General features: G+C 43.5%; 1 protein-coding gene across 1 annotated transcript in view; it reads left to right on the plus strand.

The window, feature by feature from the left end:
• Positions 1–7,689: 7,689 nt before the first annotated feature.
• dlgap3 (discs, large homolog-associated protein 3) overlaps positions 7,690–20,715 on the plus strand; it is a 126,723-nt gene continuing 113,697 nt past the window's right edge. Inside the window, exon 1 of the mRNA XM_084379394.1 lies at positions 7,690–7,812. The gene's annotated coding sequence lies outside the window, so the exon portion shown is untranslated. The remainder of the gene's footprint in view (positions 7,813–20,715) is intronic.

The raw sequence follows: 20,715 nt of genomic DNA on the forward strand, positions 1-20,715 counted from the left end.
CACATCTTAAATCAATTTTGGCACAAGCTACGGAGCGCGCCGCTCCGAGCATCGTAGCCAGTGGCTTTCTCATGTCGACGAGAAATTGAAACAGTGATGGAGTGTAAACAAGCATTTTATTCAAACACATTTACTGCATGATGACACAAATTCAAAAAGAGCCTCGTTGCATAATACCGTTCAGTACCATATCACATGTCATAACACAGTCTGCAACAAATCCAACCGCTAATGGCCACTCCGGTTATCACCTCCTGACACCGCACTCAACTCGAATCAAAGTGTTTGCTGAGAAGTCATCTCCTCACAGTCTTCCCCAATCAGCGCTGTGCCGTCATATGTGTCAATATGTAGATTATAACAAGAGTTAGGAGGCCGGGTCCATCTACCCAGCTGCTGCACGGCGCGGAGCTTTATAAAAAGCCCGCTAAATTGACAGTGAATCATCCTGACAGATCAGCGTCTTGCTCTTTCTTTGGTCATTATATCCGCAGATGAATGGCGAGGAGAGACGTGAGGACAGCAGACAGAGAGTAATGGGACTGTTTCCATTCAGGAGATGTGTTGTGTCCCCCTGTGCTCGGTGTGTTCCTCCCTGGCGGTGCAGTTATCAATGAAACTAATTGCCAGCTTCAACTTCAATCAGTTCCTCACACATTTGAACATGCGCCATTGTAGTTTATGACAGATTCAGACCTGAGAGTACATCAGTGAGCTCAATGATGCAGATATGACCGTGGATTGGGAACACTTATTCAGGGATGAGTCAGAACACCAAATTATGAGTCTGAGGATGAAAAATCTTTTCTTTTCCTGTTTTTTTTTTTTCATATGTTTACATCGACATAGGAAAAACACACAGGCAGGTTTATCCTCATGGGTTAAAATGAAACAGAAGCGAAAACAACCAAACAACGGGATCCATTTACTTGACAGCCCTAGGTCCCCTTTAGAAAAAAGGAAGTGCTGACAGCCAACAAATCATGACCATGTTTGTGTTTTTCTTAACATGAATAAGTAATGAAGGGAGTGTTAAATCAACCTCACCTTGCTTTGCTAAATGATTAACAGCAGCCATCGGTTGTAAAAAAACAAAAGGAACACCTTCTACCCAGGCTTTCTTTATTTATGGACTAAAGGTGGTTCAATGGAGTTGAATACTTATTTGTAGAAATGGCTCTAGGCATAGCAATTTCTAACAGTCCAGCACTTTGGTGCAGATTCAAATATCCGAACAGTTAACAGAGGAAGTCCTGTTAATTTTGTACATATATTAATTGTCCCCAGAGGATGAATCCTACTGACTTTGGCTATCCTCTGACTTCTCCTCCAGCGCCATCGTTCGATTGACATTTGAGCTTTTTAGTGAAGTGTGTTGACAACTATCGGATACATTTCAATAAGATTTTTCTTCAAACATTCATAGGTCACAGAGGATGAATCCTACTTTCCCTGACTTTTCCTCTACCAACACCATGAGGTTCACGTTTGTGGTTTTGAGTGAAATATCTCATCACCTGTTGAAGGAGTTGCAAATGTTAGCCTGCTGATACGTTAAACCAATGCTGCTCACACTGTCATGTACCTCCTCCCCATGGCTGCTGCCATTGTTGTGTGACATCAAACAGCTGCTCCTTCATGAAGTCGGGGTGGATGGACGTGTTAACGTGTAAGAATCCCGACTTTGAGCGGCATCCTGTTGGGATTTTTTATGTTCTGCATCGTGTGAAATGCAGCATAAGAACACTGTAAACATGGCACCTGATACACATCTGCTTGTTAGTATTGTTACTGTGAGAATATTATGGTGATGTTTGCATTTTGCTCAAAGCACTGTGCCTGAGTCTACAGCCAGTACAGAGCTGCTAACATGGCATTCTTTGAACTCATCAGCTATTGCCACCAATATAGCCTCTGAGAGAAACGTTTCAGGGCTTTCAATGTAGCCAGTGGATGTCCAGATCTCAGCTTTTAAAGTTCACCAATATGGCTTTATTCTACTGTTATCTCAGCACTTTGGTCCCCTATAATCATCTGCCCTTATCTTATCTGTGAGGAAAGCAATGATGTTAGTCTTCATAAAGGAACACTACACTTCATTTGCAATGGGTTTTTTTGGGGGGGGTTTTGTTATAGAAAATAGAAAGATTCCATGTCACGGTGTTCGAGATCATCCACACAAAGAAGTCTCTGAGGAACTGGGAAGTTCTGGTGACATGTTACAAAATTAATCTGCAAGTCCAAGAAAAAATGTCACTACTTCACTTCAGGGGTGACATGACAGGATATAATACTGTGTGCCTGTGCTGTGTGGGCGTGTGTTTGCATGGGACAGCACGAGAATGGCTCTTCTCTATCAGTCTGTCACATTAACAGTACATTTCCAGCACAGAAAGTGGTGTGTGTCTATCAGTGGTGCCTGGTTAGTGAAGATGTCAGAGCTACATGAGCTATGGGCTCAGCAGCCTTGCATGTTGTTTGATGAAATATGCATGACACTGGCTGAGCTGTAGATCCTCTGAAGTGATGGATATATATATATATATATATATATATATATATATATAGTGTGTGTGTGATGAAGCCTGGTAGGCCAGTGGGAGAAGGGTGATATCACACTACACTAGCAGGGTTTGTGACATCACCACTGTGCCAACAGAAACTAAAAACAGCTTCATCTCATACATCCAGGTTCCTCTCCTTTAAGCGGGCAATTTATTATTCTGTAATAACATTATTTTCTATCTATGCATAACCAATTTTCTTCTTTTACATCTCTTTCTCCTAAACACAGTGTCATGTCTGCCTGTTGAAATCAGGGTCCAAATCCAATCAGAGCGTTGCCTAGATCTTCCCTGTGGTCTACTTACCATGTGTCTCCCAGCCTTATTACGCCTAGGGAGCGCTCCCTGACAGGCGCTATTGATCTCAGCCAGCTTGGAGCCACGCCATGAAAGTGCACATTGGCAGCTGATGACAGCTTTATTAGAAAAGGAGGACACGGCGGCTCAGCAAGTTTCCCCACATCAAAAGGCCCAAAGGGGATGAACCATGGATAGAGCTCATCACATTTGTTTGGGGATCAATTGAGTGGCTGTTTTTTTTTTTTCCCCCGAAGGGTGATCAATGTTATTTTGTCCGTGGGGGAAGATGCACTCCGACCACAGGTAAACATGAGCTATCGCCAGAAGGCAAACCCACCACTGGATATTTATATGATTCAGTAATTGGCAGAAATTCCATTAATTGTCATTACTGACTCGTTTATGAGCTGTTTTGATGTAATTTAGCCAATAACTCGCCACTAACTCTAGGCAACTTGGCAAAGAAAAGCAATATACAGTACAACTATTTTTGCATCTCTACTCCAGGTGCCTATCAAATATGTCAAATCACCTCTTTCACTTTACTTTAATGGAAAATACTGCCTGCTTTCTCTCCATTGTGATGCATGCCTTTGTATTTGTATATGCTCATATCTGTTTGAATGCTCATGCAAAGTTAAATTTACCTCAGACTGAAAGAATTTATTATTTTTTTTTCCCATAGACTTGTGTTTGTTTTCAAAAGATTGATTACCTGCCTTGCAATCACGGAGAAGGGGTTGTGGGTTCCCCAAATAACAATCGAGCCAACGTTTCTGGAGCAGAAAATAGCATTTCCGTGACCGTGGTAATTCAGGACTTCATCTCAGGATGTGCAGAGAAGTAACACGTTTGCACGAGGAAAAAAAAAAATCTTCTCTAACGCAAATGTGCAACCAGTGGGTTGACTTTATTCAAAGTGAGTCGAGGTCAGGCCCCTCTGACATCTGGTTGTAGCGCAGTTCGTAAGAGTGCTAATGAAGATGCAAACGGATCTGCTGGCAGGCTGTGAAGCAGGTGGCGCGGGGCCGAGCTGTAAACGATTCTGGCCTGGTGATGAATGCCCTGCCACATACATGAGGGGTGAGGGCGCGTGTTGTGTCGTGTTGAAAATACGGATATTACACCTTGACCCAGTGAACCGATAAATATTCATTAGGCTGCCGTCCGTTGAGAGAGAGGTGTTCAGTTACATCTCAGTGGCCTTGTTATGTAGGAAAATGGTATGCCATGACCGAGCTAGAGTGCGACTACAAAGCGATAATGGGGCTAATACACTAAAGCGTGATTTTCTCTCCTATACGTTGCATTAATGCAACTATGATTGAGTATGACACACTTGCCTGTAGCAACACTTAGGGCCCAGGATTGCATGTAAATGTCAGTGTGCAATCACTTTGTGACAGCTACACCTACTGTCAGGGTTGGTGTGTTTAATCATGTGTGTATTAGAGGTCAACGGATAGTGGATCTTTAAAAGGCAATATGATAACGATAGTTTGCCACAAGAGGCTTGAACTGAACAGCTAATAGTTGTAAATACCTACATAAATTCATACAAATCTGAAACTGAACATCACATTTCAAGTATTTAATAAATAGAAATGGAACAGAAAACCAAATGAAAGGTGCAATATGTAAGAATTGCTAACTGTGGCTGCTGTTAGCTAGATAGCTCGATTAGCCGCGCAGCTAGTGATCTGGACTGGGAACGTGGAGCGGCATTATGAAAAAGGACGTGGTGAGGCTAGCTTGCGAGCATGCTAACTTCAGTAGATGTCTCTACAACACAATGTATGTGAAATAACGTCAAAACGTTTTGTTATTTTCAATCTGTTGAAAATGTGCGTACATTCTTGACCATTTAAAACTTAAATTCTTATACATTGCACCTTGAAACGTTGAGGATGTTGGGTTCGCAGCCAGCCATCACAGCCCAGTCAGCAGAATAAAATGCTAGCAGTTAACATTTCTGCATACGTTCAAATTTGGCTGTGTACAGTTTTGACATTTCAAAAAAACATGTCATATAACATTCACATTACGTATTTATTACCTGACCTTCATGTCCTCAGGTAGATGGAATGGTGGTGGAGTTAGGTGAGAAAGCTGTCAAACAAGCGACCGCAGTTCGAGTTGGCGTTTCAACATTTGTAAGCGTCACACCACTGGATATTCTTAAGGAGGCCTTAATACCCTTTTTAGCCGTGCTAGTGAGAGGTCAGGCTATCTGCAGCCATATTTGCAGCGACCAAAAAAAGGTATTTCAAGACACACTCTTGACACTCAAGATGCTCTGGTTACAACCTAACCAGAGCATTAGTACAGAATTGTGACAAGAACCTAACGAAACGTAAAACTGCAACATAGTTCTGCTGATACCAATTTATCTTTGCCAATTGCTTGGTCAACCTGTAGTGTGCTTTATGGCATGCAGAGCTACATCCTTTCTTCATAGACACCAGCAACACTCATAAGCTCAAACGTCACCTTATCAAGTCATCAGAGGCACTCCGTCATCTTGAAAATGAAAGTGAACACCAAGCAAGAGTAGATTAAGTCTCAACTCTGATCTGAGGTTGACTTGACATGCTGACACTTTGATCCTGATAGTAAACACATACGTCGATGGTCAGAAGTCTGGTGGGAATAGCAGAAAACACACACACACACAAACACACACCGCACCAACAGTCTCACACAGTGGCCTGTATGAGTGTCACTGACCATGGTGCTGAAACCAAAGTCTGCCAGTGTAACCAAGCTGCTCCCTCAGCTCCCACAACTGTCACTGCTGTTAATAAATAAACACGGCTATTTCACACAACTGAGGATACTTTAAAACACCAGGGATCACTGTAATCCATTCGCACATCACTTCCCTTGAAAACAAAGCTATTAACATTTGCTGAAGATGCTAAATCCTCGTCAGAAGTGCTGCAGCAGTAAATTAAAGATCGCCAGTGGGTGAAAAATCACAAGGAAAAACAAGCTGTACAGTAAAACAATTAATTAGATTCTCTGAAAAATAGAAAAACCTCATAGTCACTTTAATATATCATGAATATTTATCAGCCCTGAAAGGGGGTAAACTCTGTTTTGCAAATGAAAATAGGGAAACTGAGCCCAAATTCAGCTCTGATCAGTATTTGTTTAACTGTGAGGGATAACATGAGTTTTCTGTCAAAACATTATGGTTGTAGCTGAAAAAGACCCTTGCCGCTGAAGATATAGAAGCTCATGGTGGGTCGTGATGCACTGACTTCTGAGGAGCCTCTGGTTATGTCTCTGTTGGAGCAGCAGCGCTGAATATATTTACGCTGCATCATGAGAAATTAACACTGAAGGCGCTGTGCAGCGTCTGTGAAGATGACGGTCCCTGTTAGGAACTGACAGAGAAAAAAAAAAGAAAAACACTCCGAGGCTCCAGCGCCCTGATGGTCCCACATGCACGCCCTTTCAGTCTGTTTCTTTCCCTCACGTGCTGTATGTTTTTTTGAGCAGTTTATCTTAAAAGTTCAGGAGCAAAAAATAAATGTAGGTCATTGTTTGCAAGTATTGGCCCATGTAGTTTTCAAGTGCGCAATAAAACACTCATGCAATCATGAAATGCCCTTAAGGCCTATTGAAAACGAGTCTTTATTTCCACTCTCCCCCTCTCTCTCTGCTCTGACCCATTTACAGCTTCAGTCTAAGTTAAGTGCGTGACGTGATGGCGTGTTCAGAATAGGCGGCTACGCTGCTCAAACATCACGGTGAGGTCTTTGGGGTAGGCTAACCCATGGTCTACAGTTGGTGATGCTTTACGTGGATGGGTAATCCATAATTAGTATGAAGTGAATTTGGTTCGTCAATCATAAAACTGTACAACACAAGTATAGAAACATTACAGGCTGGGCACATAACCCTGAGCATTATAGGCTATAAATATGAGGCAGCAATGTGTAAAGGCTACTTCATTACATGAACAATTTAAAGGGGCACTATGTAGTTTTGGAGAATAAATTCAAACTGATAATTTCAATATTATCAATATTAATGAGGTGATACTACAAGGTCTGAACTATTTATTTATTTACCTTAATTTTATTTTTAAGTAGTAAAAAGCCTTTGTGGCTCCAGAGGAAGCTGCATGTAATCTGATAAGTGGCCTCCAGTGATGTCACTCAGTGACTTAGTTGCATTGTGGGTAATATCCAGACCAGGTTCTGAAAAGGAAGAAGAATGCTTGGAATAAAACAGGTGATATCTCTGGTTCAGATTGATTTCTAGTGCAATACTAAACTAGTGTGCTGCTCTTCAAAACTTGGTGCCTACATTACCCACAATGCTGCAGTATGTTGCAGTTCAGAATATCTAATGGGAATGTAATCCATTTAAAGCAAAGCCATGAATAAGACTAGCAACCAACTTCAGACAAAACTCGCCACACCGTGCCACTTGAAGTGTATTTTTTGCAGCACCCTGACCAGATGTAACCGCATTGTAAACACGTGGTACAGGCTGCTTGTGAATAAACAATAAACAAAAACTAGACATTAGAGCTGAATGGCTTGTGAGATTGATTTATTTGCGGTGCGTTGTCGGCACTCCGGTCCCCGCGGTTTTGTTTGGCCCCTCCTAGAGCAGCAGAGAGGGGCCGCCGAGGATCCCGCGGACCAATCGGGTTGCTGGTAATACTTCAGCGGGGATCCCTGCCAGTGAACCAGAGAGAGAGAGGGGGGGAGAGAGAGAGAGAGGCAGAGAGAGGGAGAGAGAGAGAGAGAGAGAGCACCTCTGGTTTTCACCGCTGCTCCTCCATCCTCCGTTCTCCTCCACACAGCGATCGGGGAGCTGCGGAGTAGGCGTGTGTTTTTGCTTCTGTCACTCCAACGAAGATCAGTCCAAAAAAAAAAAAAGAAAAGAGAAAAAAAAAAACGTCGCAGAGAAGTGAAGCCTCGACTTTAAGGTAAGGATGCTCCTGAAGCGGCTGGATGGATGGAGCGGGGGGTCGGCGGCGGGGGCTGAAGGTGCAGGTGCTCCCGTGCGAGAGCGGGCTGTCATGTGGCTTTTTGTCTTCATGTGCAGAAGATAACGACTGAGCACTGGGTTGCACTGGTGCGGCCCAGCGTTAAGCACAGGAGGACTGGTCGCCTCGCTGTCAGCGGGGCTCCCAGCTGTGTCAACTTGACAGGAAAAAACAGGAGAAGTTGCGCCATTTGCGAACGCAGGACGACCCCCCCTCCTCCACACACACACACAAACACACACTAGAACACACACACACACACAAGCACCGAATGTTGTCTGTGGCTGGCAACTCCAAACACATATGTAAAAGACGCGGAGATTTTGGCGATCGCCGAGTTTCATCTGTGCGTAAATGTTCGCTGACCGTGAAAGCGCGCTTGCAGCGTGTATGTGTGTGTGTGTGGTGTGTGTGTGTTGTATGTGTGAGTGTGTATGTCCCGGAGAGGAATACGCGCTGGCTGCACAAGTATCGCGTTCACAGTGCGAAGCAGAGGTGCACAACGGCTTTAAATTAATCACACGAGTGCCGCGCACAACGAGCACGGCGCTCGGGACGGGGAGGAGATGATACCTCAGGACCACCCGGTCCAGGAATCCTCCAGAGGGGCTGAGCGCTGCTGGTGGCGAGGTGGGGTCGTTTAGGATGCTGCACATGTATTATCCCACCTAATGTGTGCTTGGATGATTAAAGGAGGCGAAGGTTTTGCAGCTTCTGACGCGCGTTTTGCGCTCCCGTGAGGGATGCAAACCATTCTGCCCGTTAACATCTGGCTTCACATGAATTGGCTCAGTTACCGCCCCTTTTCCTGTATGTTACAGTCATGCTGCTGAAATCCAGCCCCTCTTTTGGCACCGCCTCACTACAGTGTGCAGCATTAGTTGGATTATTTGGAGAATGTGTGAAAAGATCAGATGGATCAGGCGCAGAACATGGCAGGTGTGGTTTGATACTTCTTCCCATGGTATCAGATCTAAAGGATTACTGTACCAAACGATGAGTATATGCATGATAAGGTTAATATTTTGCATCTGATTTTTCTGGGGATCCGGGCTGTGTCTGGCTTCGTGCATGTGTTTGTGTACTGTAGGTAGGGGAGTGCAGAGTAAATGCACAAACCGGCTCTGATGTGTGTGCACATCGACTAAACATCCTTGCATCCAACAGTGTGCCGCTCCAAAACCAGATGACATGAAACCAGATATCATTGGATAGTGAGTGGAAAGTGAGTCAGAGTGTTGACTGACCAGATACTGTAGTTTTCAGTGTCAGTGTAATGAATTATTAACGCTACAGTAGCTCACTGGCCCTGAACGCTCAAGCCCATCCCATCGAAACGATTCCAACTACAAGATGAAATTTTTATTTTCTGGTACAGTGAGTGAGTGTGCCAGCTGACCCCAACACCACCACCACACACACATCCTCTCCATCTTCCTCTTGAGCGTGTCCTGCCTGCACCACCAGCTTGCAGAAAGAGCTGCTTCCCGATGTACTCGCAATCAATTGCACTTTTCTGCCTCAAATCTGTCAGATGTGAAAATGGTGCGATGAAACGGCATGTTCTGTTATACAGCGGGACGCGCTGCTCGTTTCGTCCATTAAATGGAAAACGGGTCAGTTTGACAGGGAAAAAACAGTGTTGTTCAATAGGAAATGGTTTTTCTTTCTCCCTTACTTTGTCAGCCTGCTATCACAATGTAAATCTACAGAATATTTCCTTTTAAATATCACAACTCCTTATGCGAGGGCCATAAATAAGAAACTCCAAACAGGAAATAAATTCTTGAAGAACCACAATCTTCTCTCCTACCTAAACGGTCTCTTCTTCATCCACCAGAAAATACAAAACACTAAGAAAGCAAGATGCTATCAAAATGTCGGCTCGCTGCGAGACTTTTCAAGTCTCATCCAACCTTAAAATTGATTTTCTGTTTTTCAAACCAAGGGGAAAAAAGGAGAATAGGCTATACGTATTTGGACATTTCTTGCAGTGTGTATGGATGCATTTGCCAGATCTCATTTTAGTGCATCAACACGCATTGCACAAATCCTATTATTTCTTTTCACCATCGCATAAGAGGCTCGGTAATGATGCTCCGTCGTGATGGGTGCATGAAGATTAAGTGTCGCCTGTATAAAGGTTCCCGCACACTTCGTGCTCTTCTAGGAAAAAGGGATGTGGGGAGTGGGAAATCCAACACCTTGTAGATCAGTGATGGAACGATTACAGACTGTGAGAGGATTCAGTTCATTATTCTGTGTAATGACTTCAGAAACAAACAATGTCTTGGCCCAAATTGGCTTAATGTCCGATATCTGACAGGATATTATGATTTGGTCAATCATAATATCCTCAGAACATCAACTGATTGTGCACAGCATTGATTTGATCATTGCTCTAACAGGCCTAATAACAAGACTAAGAGCCTACAGCCATGCTAGTGGCACTGCAAGGCTGTACTTTGAGTGAAATGCTAATGTTAACGTGCTCACAATGACAATGCCAACATGCTGGTGTTGGTTTAAGCAGGTATTATATCACGCTCAACATCTTTGTTAAAGCATTATTAGCATGTTAATGTGCTAAGTTTTGCAAATATTTGGTCAGAAACCAAAGTAGTGGACAAAACTGGAACTTTTTCAAAGATTTTTGGTATCTGTCAAGCTTCATTTGATAGATTCAGAGTAGAGGAAGATTTGAAACAGGGGTAGAGAGAAGGGAGATCGAGATGCAATAAAGGCTGTTGGTTGGAATCGAACTGGCAGCATTGCGAACATGGAGCATGTGCATCTTTGAATTTTTCAATCTGATAAGGAAAGTAGTGGAAGTCAGAGAATCGGGATAATAATTATCCTCAGTGGGGCTTGAATCTGTGTGGCAAATTTCGTGGCAATCCATCCAACAGTTGTTGAGAAAGTGACGACCTCTTCCAAATCCAAGTGATGCCAACAATGGAGTGCCAAGGTTTTTTCTAACATTACTTCTAATGTTATGAAGCAGTTCCAGAGTAAAAGGGAAAACCTAATTTGGACTTGACACAAGGTTATCTCTCGATTAATATGATACACTGAGCATTATTGAGAAATGTGATGGTTTGTGGACCATCTTTTAAAATCCTGCACTATGTCATATCAGATTTCCCCGCCATTAATAGTTGCTTTGGAGTCAAACCTTTCAGATTCACCATTGCTTCCTTCCCCTAATACAAACTGCCACTGATAAGGTATCTCCTTGCAACAAAGCACTTTGTTATCATCTCCACAGTATATCAAAGCTCTGTGCTGAAATCCTGCAGCAGTGGAAAAAGCAATAGTGGTCTGGATGACAAGGTGAAGGGCTTTGAGTGTTTCCATATTGGTACAGTCGCCTCGAAAGCCGACCACTGCATGATAATACAGGGCAGAGGAGATAGTGATATTTGAAAGAAATGCCCTCCATGTTTATGGAGTGCATTCATTTAAAATGCCGCTGAATGGGCACTGTGGATGAGAACAATTTGGGGAAGAAGTGGCTTGCTGTGAACATACATGGAAAGATTTTTGCCCTCCCTACTTTACTCTCATCGCTCTACCTCTCTTTCCCACTTGCAATATTTTAACCCTTTAAAGGTGCAATATGTAAGAATTGGCCAGTAGTTGAATTTATACTCCCAACCAATAGGGGCAGCACATCACCAGAGTAACTGCTAAATACTTGCATTCTGTTATTACATCCGTGACTAGCTACTGTTAGCTTGTCAGCTCAGTTAGCCGTGCAGCTAGAGTGGAAGTGTCGGCGTTTACACTGCGAGCACAGGAGGTTTGGACCACTGAGAGGTTTTTAGGCACGGGCCTAGCTGGTTAGCCTGCTAACATCATTCATCAGGCATCTCTGCAACACAATACATGGACGTCTTTGACACTAAAGTCAAAACTGTCATTTCTTCACATTCTGTTGATGCCTTTAATGACCACGCAAACCCCTAACCTGAACAGTCTTGGGTCAACGTGACTTTATGTCGCCATCCTAGGAAAAATTAGCTTCTCCCTCATCCCTGACTTTTATAAACCGTGCCGAATGTTAAGCCGTAAAGAGGCCATTTTGCATATTTCGTATCAATAAAGAGCATCAGCTCTAGAGCTGGGGGTTTTATTGGGCTCTCACAGACACAATATAAGCAAGCCATGTTTCATGTGCTTTATGGAGGCTGAGGTTAAAAGATGTTGTCTGGTTGATCCAGACATCAACCAGTCAGCTTTTATGAATCATTTTTGCAGCTACATCATTAAACCCCTAATAGTAACCTGTGTTAAAACAAATCAAAGTGCAATAACAATGACAGATGTGAAGTAAACTACACTCTTCAGGAGATGAAAGTCAGCTTGGAGGATCAGATGTGGAGTGGACTGATGAGAGGCGTAGGCGTGGTTCTCAATTTGAATAATCAGGATGCAGATTGTATTATTTTTTTCTGGTGTAATATTCAGCTCAGGTTCTGAAGGGGCCACCATGACTGATGCATGGTCTAATTTGACTTGCTTGCTAATATCCCCGTGGTAATTAACAGTATAACATTTACCTTTGAGTTAATCAGCGGCTGTAACATCAGTCATTTAAAATGTTGCCTGTCCTGCAGCTGTATCTTCCTCACGGAGCCAAACAGAAGGAAGGAAGGAGATTACCGTCGTGATGAAACACAGGCCGGCAGAGATGAGGTGATTAGATGCAGCAGACATTATTGAAACTAAAATAACCAGGTGCATTCATGGTTGGTGTAATTCAGAGTGGATTCAGTAGGTTTAATGGTGGAGTGGAGGGAAAATCTGCCATCCACATGCTTGTTAGTCATGAACACAATGCATATGGAGAGGCGAGCAGAAGCAGTGGCGTTCCTTCTGCCGGTGATACAAGTGGAATGAGTCATGTCGGTTTAATTTCTGAATTAAATCAACCATTAGACAACAACCACCACGCACATAGTTGCTGTTACTACGCCTGCCAAGCTCTCCGTTCTCACAGTAAATACAGTAGTTTTTGTAATTACAGTCATTTTGAAAGAATGAGTCTTCCATTTCACACAGATGCAAACTGAAGCGACCTCTCATACAGGCGTGAGATCATTTTCGTCAGCTGAAATGACTGATAACTGTTGCTAGCTGTTAGCTAAATCATCGACGCTATGGGTGTAGTGGTGAAATGAAGCTTAGAGTTAGTTCATGCAGGACACAGAGCTGTAATCAGCTGACAGCCTGCCGAAAGAGTCGTTGTTACCAATCAGTCTCACACCAATCACAGCTATTCTCACCACAAGGTGGTCCATTTAAATGCGGCTCCCTCCTCACTCATAACCGCTCCTACTCAAAAGCTGCCACACACTGCTGCTGCTGCTGGAAAGCCTTCCACCACCACCCCAGCATCCACCCTGTTTTTTTAAAGTAGAGTCCTATCAGGGCTCAAGGTTAAAAACAGTATTATAACAGTATTAGCAGTGTCTTCCTTATGGCTCAATCTTGTCTACCCTGGGGGGTTTTTCTGCAGTGAGCTTCTTGTTTTGGTTTAGCATGCTGCATGGTCAATTCAGGGAGCATCTTAAGAGCGGAGCCGTCAGCAGAAAAAAAATGCATACTGATATTCTTCTTCTTCTGATATGTTTGAACATTCAAAACACTGAAACATTTATTTATTGGACTTGGCCAGAATATTAGTTAAACATTCAAAAAATGAGCAAAACAGTGTTGAGGTTACGTTAAGCAAGGACATCTATGCACTGTGTAACAGAGATGTGTACTGAAGTCACACAATGTCAATAAAGGAAAGGATCTATTTTCCTTACTAAACAGAAAATAGCACAGTACACTGTCTGAATTCAGGTTTCTCTCTTCTAACGAACTACGGCGAGCTTAACGGCCTCGTTAACTCATAAAACTGGTCGAAATCACTCCTTTCAAAGTGAATAGATTAAGTTAAACTCACCAAAACAGTCTTGGTTTCCTACAATCACCTCAGGTTTGGTCGATTCACCAAGAAATGTGAAAATATTGCACTCAGCTGCACTCTACAGCTCCAGGGCTTACTGAACTACATGCTAACGGCAGCTATTTGCTACAGCAAAGAGTAGCAAGTCTACAAGCAGTTACGCTGCCCCCTGTAGTTTTGGAGCTATTTTGGAAATCTTTCCATTTCCAACAAATTACAACTTTAGTTTGATTTAGTTTTGATGTGTTCCCGTTCATAAAACAGTGAAGCAGCACCATCGCACCACCCCTGTCTTTCCTCTGTTGAAGTTCTAGCTGACTGGTAACCTAGAAATTGTTCCCGAACAACTTATCTATGGGTCTTCAGCTCCAGCGCTCACTAGACTATACTCTAATTAACTCGCAGGCCACACGCTTCTCGTGCTACCTTCCGCACGCGTTGCTAATGGCTTAACGTTTCCATGAATCGGTCTCAAACCGCGTAGTGTCTCCGCGCTGCTGCGTGCACCAGACTGTGACCCCCGTATCGCGGCGGGTTCGGCACGACTGCACAAACCATTAGAGCCCTGGGTGATGCTAATTTCACGATGATTCACCACAAAACTCTTTCAACAGCTGACTGAAGTGAAGCAGTTGCATCACTGACTGTATATCCCGGTTATACAAGTGGAATGAGTCACGCCAATTATGTGAAATTGCCTGAAGTTTCATGGAGGTAGACAAACATTTCTTCAGGTCCCTTTCACCCCCTCTGTTACACATCAGAAAGAAAAGACAAGTGAAAAGGAATTCATTTGCTTAATACATTATAGTGTGCAGGAAAAGTTAAAGCCAATTTTACACATAAACTTATTATGAGGAGTTCTTCTCAGCCTGCTGCAAAGTGTCATGCCTTCGGCGGCTCTGGGGGGAGCTCTCCAAGGAATGAGAAGATAAACCCAATGACATCACGCTGAAGGTTGTGGCACGGGCCAATTATACTCGTTATTTCATGAGTCTGACATCCAGATGAAATACAGACACTTTCATTCACACTTAATGTCTCACCAGATACCTCCTGTCAGCTGATTGAGCTGAAAGGGAAAAACGGAGGGCAGGCATGAAAGATGTTGTTAAGCTTTATAACTAAAATAATCAACATCAGAAATGGTCAATTCACTATTCCTATAGGCTTTAAACAGAGGTTACGGCATTTGGAAGTGGGCTTAATACCACCGTGACATTTTCTGTGTGTTTGCACTCATATTAATGCTAATCTTTTCTCCGGTGTCAGAAGGGCTTTCTCTTCCTCTCTATCTGTTGGCAGGCTCGCAGTGTTGGCGCCAAGACAAACACTAATAAAATAGCCTGGCCCGTATTGTTAATCCAGGTTTGGTTGTGCAGTGAGGGCGTCTCACACACACAGACACATGCACGCACTCGTACGCACGCTTTTTCATATCTTCACGCTTCTCTTTTAATTGTCAGCGCTCCCCCTCATATTAATGCATACCTCCATTGTTGCTGCACTGGTGCCACTCTTGCTGTGGAGTTAGCACCTTGCTTTGACACATTTCCCCTCAGAAAGATGACTATTTAATCACACCCGCTGCTGTTATTGCCTGCTAACGGGTCAAAAACCGAACTCATAACCGCCGTCACACTCACAATAGATCTACAGACCACTCGTCATTCTCAAAATGATGTAATGGAGAGAAAGATACCCACCCAACCCCCAACAATCCAATACAAACTCCCGTGTTCGACTCGTCTTGCGGTTGGGACCTGAAACAGAGCTTGCAGGCGAGCGGCAAGGTTAAAGAGGCGAGGGTAATTGCTGTAACCTATCTGGGTGGAAAAATGTTTGCTCGTGTTCCCAGTGTACTCTTCTCTGATGCACTTGGGCATGAAATTGTTCCCCTTTCCACCCTAGCAAGCCCCAAGCCCAAGTCCATTGCCCATCCCCAGCCAGGCGAGTTGCCCTTTCTGCATGGGTGTTTCTGTGCGCCACGTTTGTCTGTTTGCCTTCGGTCGCCTGTGCGAATGTTTATTTGAGTGCTTGCGAATGTGTGTGTTTGTGAGCGGGAGCGGAGGATGGGTGGGTGTTGGGTGTCAGCTGGCCCTCTCCATTCCTCCCTGACTGACAGAATAAGTGAGCGAGCGCTGCAATGATTATGGGCTGCATGGAGAACTGCGGCACAATGATCATTGAGAATTTCACGCTAAAATCAGAGAGAGGGAGAGAAACAGAGGCGGAGGGAGGCTGATTTGAGCGTGGATCGAGTGCTCCTGGGAAAGAATCATATTAACATATGTTCGTCCATATATTGATGGAGGGATGTGAGTTTGTGTGCGTGGACGGGGTGTGTGTTTTCAGCCTTGCCTTCTTTCATGATTGATGAATTGATGAATTCCATGATTGATGACTTTGAGTCACATGGGGGGCATTAATGTTCAATACGTCATATCATATGAAAAATATGACTCTATTCCTGTGTGTGTGTGTGTGTGTGTGTGTGTGTGTGTGTGTGTGTGTGTGTGTTTCAGTTCGGTCCCTGTACTCACAATATCCGACATATTAAACATGCTTCCTGCTGTGTCGAATGCTCGAGAAATGCTGCTCAGGAGATGACTGTTTGCACTGCATATTCTTACTGTACCTTCAGTGGTAATTGCCAAGGGGAATACACGCGTTGCACAGTGTTTCCCTTGACAATTAAGTGCAGGAGATACATGAGGCTACCCAGTCGTGAAAAAAATATTATTTTTCTGCATAATTACACTGATAAGAGCCACTCTTTCTATGAAAACCTTGCAAAATGACTCTTATTTATCACGGCAGAAATGAAACGTCTCTATTGAGTAAAAGTTAAAGTAGAAATGTCATTTTTCAGAAATAAACCCACGCCTCCCTTAGTTACTGTTACCATGCCTGCCAAGCTTTCCGCTCTCTGATTGGACGTAGTAGATTTTTGTAATTATAGTGATTTTTGAGGGAACGGGTCGTCAATTTCACACAAGAAACAAAAGCAGGCTTCTCACATAGCCGATGACAGTCATTTCTGTCAGCTGAAATGACAACTGATGCTAGCTGTTAGGTTGTGTTAGCTAAATTACTGGCTTTCATTGAGCAGAGCTTGATGACGAGCTGATCGTTTGAGTCAGGAGTGTTGGAGTAAGGAAACATCTAAGACGTGCAGGAAATGTGGCCCCGAGGAGCAGGATTGGAGAACACTGGCCTACGTGATCTACTGCTGACAGACAGAGGCTAAAGCTACATGACCCATGTGAAAGGTCAGCATCTTCTCTGTTGATGATCACCGTAGAAGACATATACAGTAAATGCAGAGCTGCATTGTCTCGAAGGGCTGAGCAAGCAACAACTCACAAATCTGTGTTTTCTTGTGGTGGCTATACAACTCTGTTAATATTCTTCAGTGTCCAGGAACATTGTTGCAAATAAGATGTGATTAGCGACACGTTAGCAGCAGTGGGAGACCGTAAACAATGCGTCTTCACTTTTCCAGCAGTTGTGAAATAACACACAGGAAATTAACCCACACTTTCTGCGCCTCTATTCCTTAAAGGAGCTACGCCACTTTTATAACAAATGTATCCTAGTAACACACGCTGCTGCTAGGCAACAGCGATAGTCATGTAGCATTCACATGAACGCCAATCACTAAGACCGGGCGTACTTAAGACTAGCCTTAATATAAGTTCTGGAGGATCCCTGCACTAGCAGACAGGACCGCCTCTTTATTGAGTTCTCTGTCCTGATTGGATAAAGTTGGCAGGGATACCAGAAAATGTCTTCTTTTAACCATAAATGTAACATTTATTTAAAAATGTATCACTCACAGGTTACTGCACTATAGTGAGCTAGTTAGCCTCGGCACTTGTATGTCAGAGCAGGTGCACACACATTTTTAATCTACTGCTTTCAACTTTTAGCTTTTGGAAAAATAAAATAAAAAAAAAACAGAAAACACAGCTGAATAGCCGGAGACTCACTCAGATTATAGATCATTCACTCCAGAGCATGTAGCCTGCTTCATGGAAAATCATTGAAACAAGTTGATTGATTGGATACGAAATGATCTCTCCCCAGTGGCAAGTAAATGGGAATGATATGAGAAGAATTGATGCCAGATTAAATGACTTGTTAAACTGGATGTTTTTATGGTCTAGTCTTAGCTTTTCCACTAGTGCCAGCGCCGTATGAGGGATGTGTTTTACCTGAAGATGATCAGAGGATGGAGAGGCAGGAGAGGGGAGAGCGGGAATAAAGGAGGGCGGGATGATGGTCTAATGGAGTGGATGAGCAATTGCGTCGATGACTCAGGATGAAGGGATGGCAGTCATTTGATGAATGGGTGACGGTGGGGAGCGAGGTGGGAGGGAGAGAGATATGAAATGATAGAGAGGAGTACTTTTAAAAAGCTACATCATACAGTAGCTATTCATTTCATTTAGCTCAGTTCCCTCCTCAAGGTGCACCATTTTTTAAAAAATTCTTTGTGCCTTTTTTTCTCAGTCGCCCATTCCTTCCTTCATCTCCTTTCTCCTTCTTTGCTCGCTCCCTTCCTGCCTTCTATCCTGTCTTCCCCTTTCCCCTGTCTTTTGGCTTTTTGCATTCCTACCCCTTTCATGCTTCCTCCTTCCTTCCTCTTTCTTCCTTCTTCCCTTCTTTCTTCGCTCCTTTCATCACCTCATTCTCTCCACTCCCCCCTAAACTCATCTTCTGCCGATTTCCCTAATGCCCTCTTCATATCTGCCTCCATCACTTCTTACCCTGCCTCCATTTTCTACACTCCCATTTTTATTTCACTACATTTGCCTAACCTCTGCCTTACTCTAATAGCTGTCATGCTTAATTCCTCCTTCCCCGCTGTCCTCATCTCGTTGCTCCCACCCCCAGCTCGCCCCATAACATTTTGGCCTCCCTATCTCTCTCCCTCTGCATGTTTTCCAACCTCTTTTACATGGACCAGTCCCTTGCCTCCACTCTACAGCCCTCTCTATCTCTTGTAAGCGGGGCAGGTGGTGGTGCAAGTACACGCTTTCAGTGGGACATGCTGGCGCTCAGATTTAAATAGATAATGGCAGAGCCCTAGCGCTTGTTGGGCTCTCTGAATAATGCAGGAGATCCTGAAGGCATTGTTGCCAGGCTTCACTGATGGTGACATGCATACGCCAGCTCGCAAGCTTGCAATATTGATATCAGGAGAGAGGAAGGGACTCAGTGGCAGTTATTTTTATTTTTTCCTGCTTCATGCCAGCTTTGTTCGTCATACTTAAAGTTGACTCTCAAGCTGAAGAGAGCGTCCTTCAAAGTAAGATGACAGCATCGGTTGTTTTAGCAAATGGCCAATAACGACACACGATAAGAAAGCTATATTTGATCTTGAATGCGCTGCAACCTAAGTTGTTAACGTCTATATGACAATATTAAATGAGTATCTTAGTTTGAGCAGTTTGAATAGATTGTCGCACAGAACCTAGATTTTTATGGAGCGTCGTCCATGACGAACGCAACACTGCATTGCATGTGGTCAGGAACTCAGCATCGAAGTTGCAGGGTCTATAACCCACTTCCAGTCCCCACTAATTGGTTTGGGATGGCACTTAATGTGGCGGACCCTCCACGGGGACCTGCAGATGGAGTGGAGGTGGGTAGGTGTAGGGGGTGGTTTGAAAAAATATGACATTTACCATTTCCTACTGGCAGCCAACGTTGCTTTCTTTTAACCTTCTTATTTCCCAACCTTAACCAAGTACTTACTATTTTAACTTTGACAATGAACGTATCTTAAATGTCACAATTTGTAGACATTTGCATTTAATCACTTTTTTATTGGTCATGTAGATCTTTTTTATTGTAATGTGACATGAAACATTAGACCTCCCGTCTCTCTCGGTTGCCTATACAAGCCTGTGGATGATTCCTTTAAGTTGTTTATCGCTGCTGGGCTGTGGATAACTTTGTGGAGGACTGGGGTTCTCGAGCGCCTCTCTCTGCTCCGACAACAGAGAGCAACAGTAGCTATCGTTAGTTTAGAAAGGGTGTCTGCTAACACAAACAAACAACCAGCTTCCACCACACAGATCCCCTTTTAACCCAAACCATTATCCCTTCTTAATCCTAACCGCGATTTGTGTCGGAAAACAAAACTAAACATGGATTGGCGTTTTCTGAAAAGATTATGTGCCCTTAGGTGAAGAAGTGTTATCAGCGTTGTCACATAGCCCAGAGTGTATGAGGTTTATTTGGCAAACTGGAAAATGTTATTTTTGGGAAACTCGATGCATGAATTGGGAATGTCCAGTACAGTCTACCCATACAGTATGTTCCCTCCCTGCTTTACTTATATGGCGCTTTTAATGTGTGTAGGTACACATGAGTTAGTTACTGTGGAGAGATTCAACTTTTTCTCTCTCTCCAACTAATTCCAGTCTTTTTTTAGCTGACATGAACGTATTTCAGTGGCACTAAAGGTGGGGGCCAGCTGCCTGTTAATGGATGTAACCAATAGCAGATACACTTAAATTTCTAGTGATTATGATGACAAAACTTCTGTATTTTGATCATTCCAGTCCACAGCAGTAGTGTTGTGGTTGAGTTCATTTGGAGAACTGCTGAAGAGAGCTGCAGAGAGATCTCTCCTTGAGCCTGCAAACTCTGCCTAAAAAAAGCATGTAAAAAGTCCAGCATGTGTCAGGAGTACATTTTTTCAAATCATTTATGCATATGAATTACTTTTGGTATTTTAGATCTGGAATTAGTCATTTGTACTGTCATATTAATCTTCTTTTTTTTTTTCATTCTTCGAGCCTTGAAATGCTGCAGGTGCGTGCCGAGCCCTTGGAGTACAGGCAACACGTAGTTTGTTGCACAGGTGGCGT

This window comes from Pagrus pagrus, assembly GCF_965226575.1.
Source record: "Pagrus pagrus genome assembly, chromosome: 17".
Taxonomy (NCBI): domain Eukaryota; kingdom Metazoa; phylum Chordata; class Actinopteri; order Spariformes; family Sparidae; genus Pagrus; species Pagrus pagrus.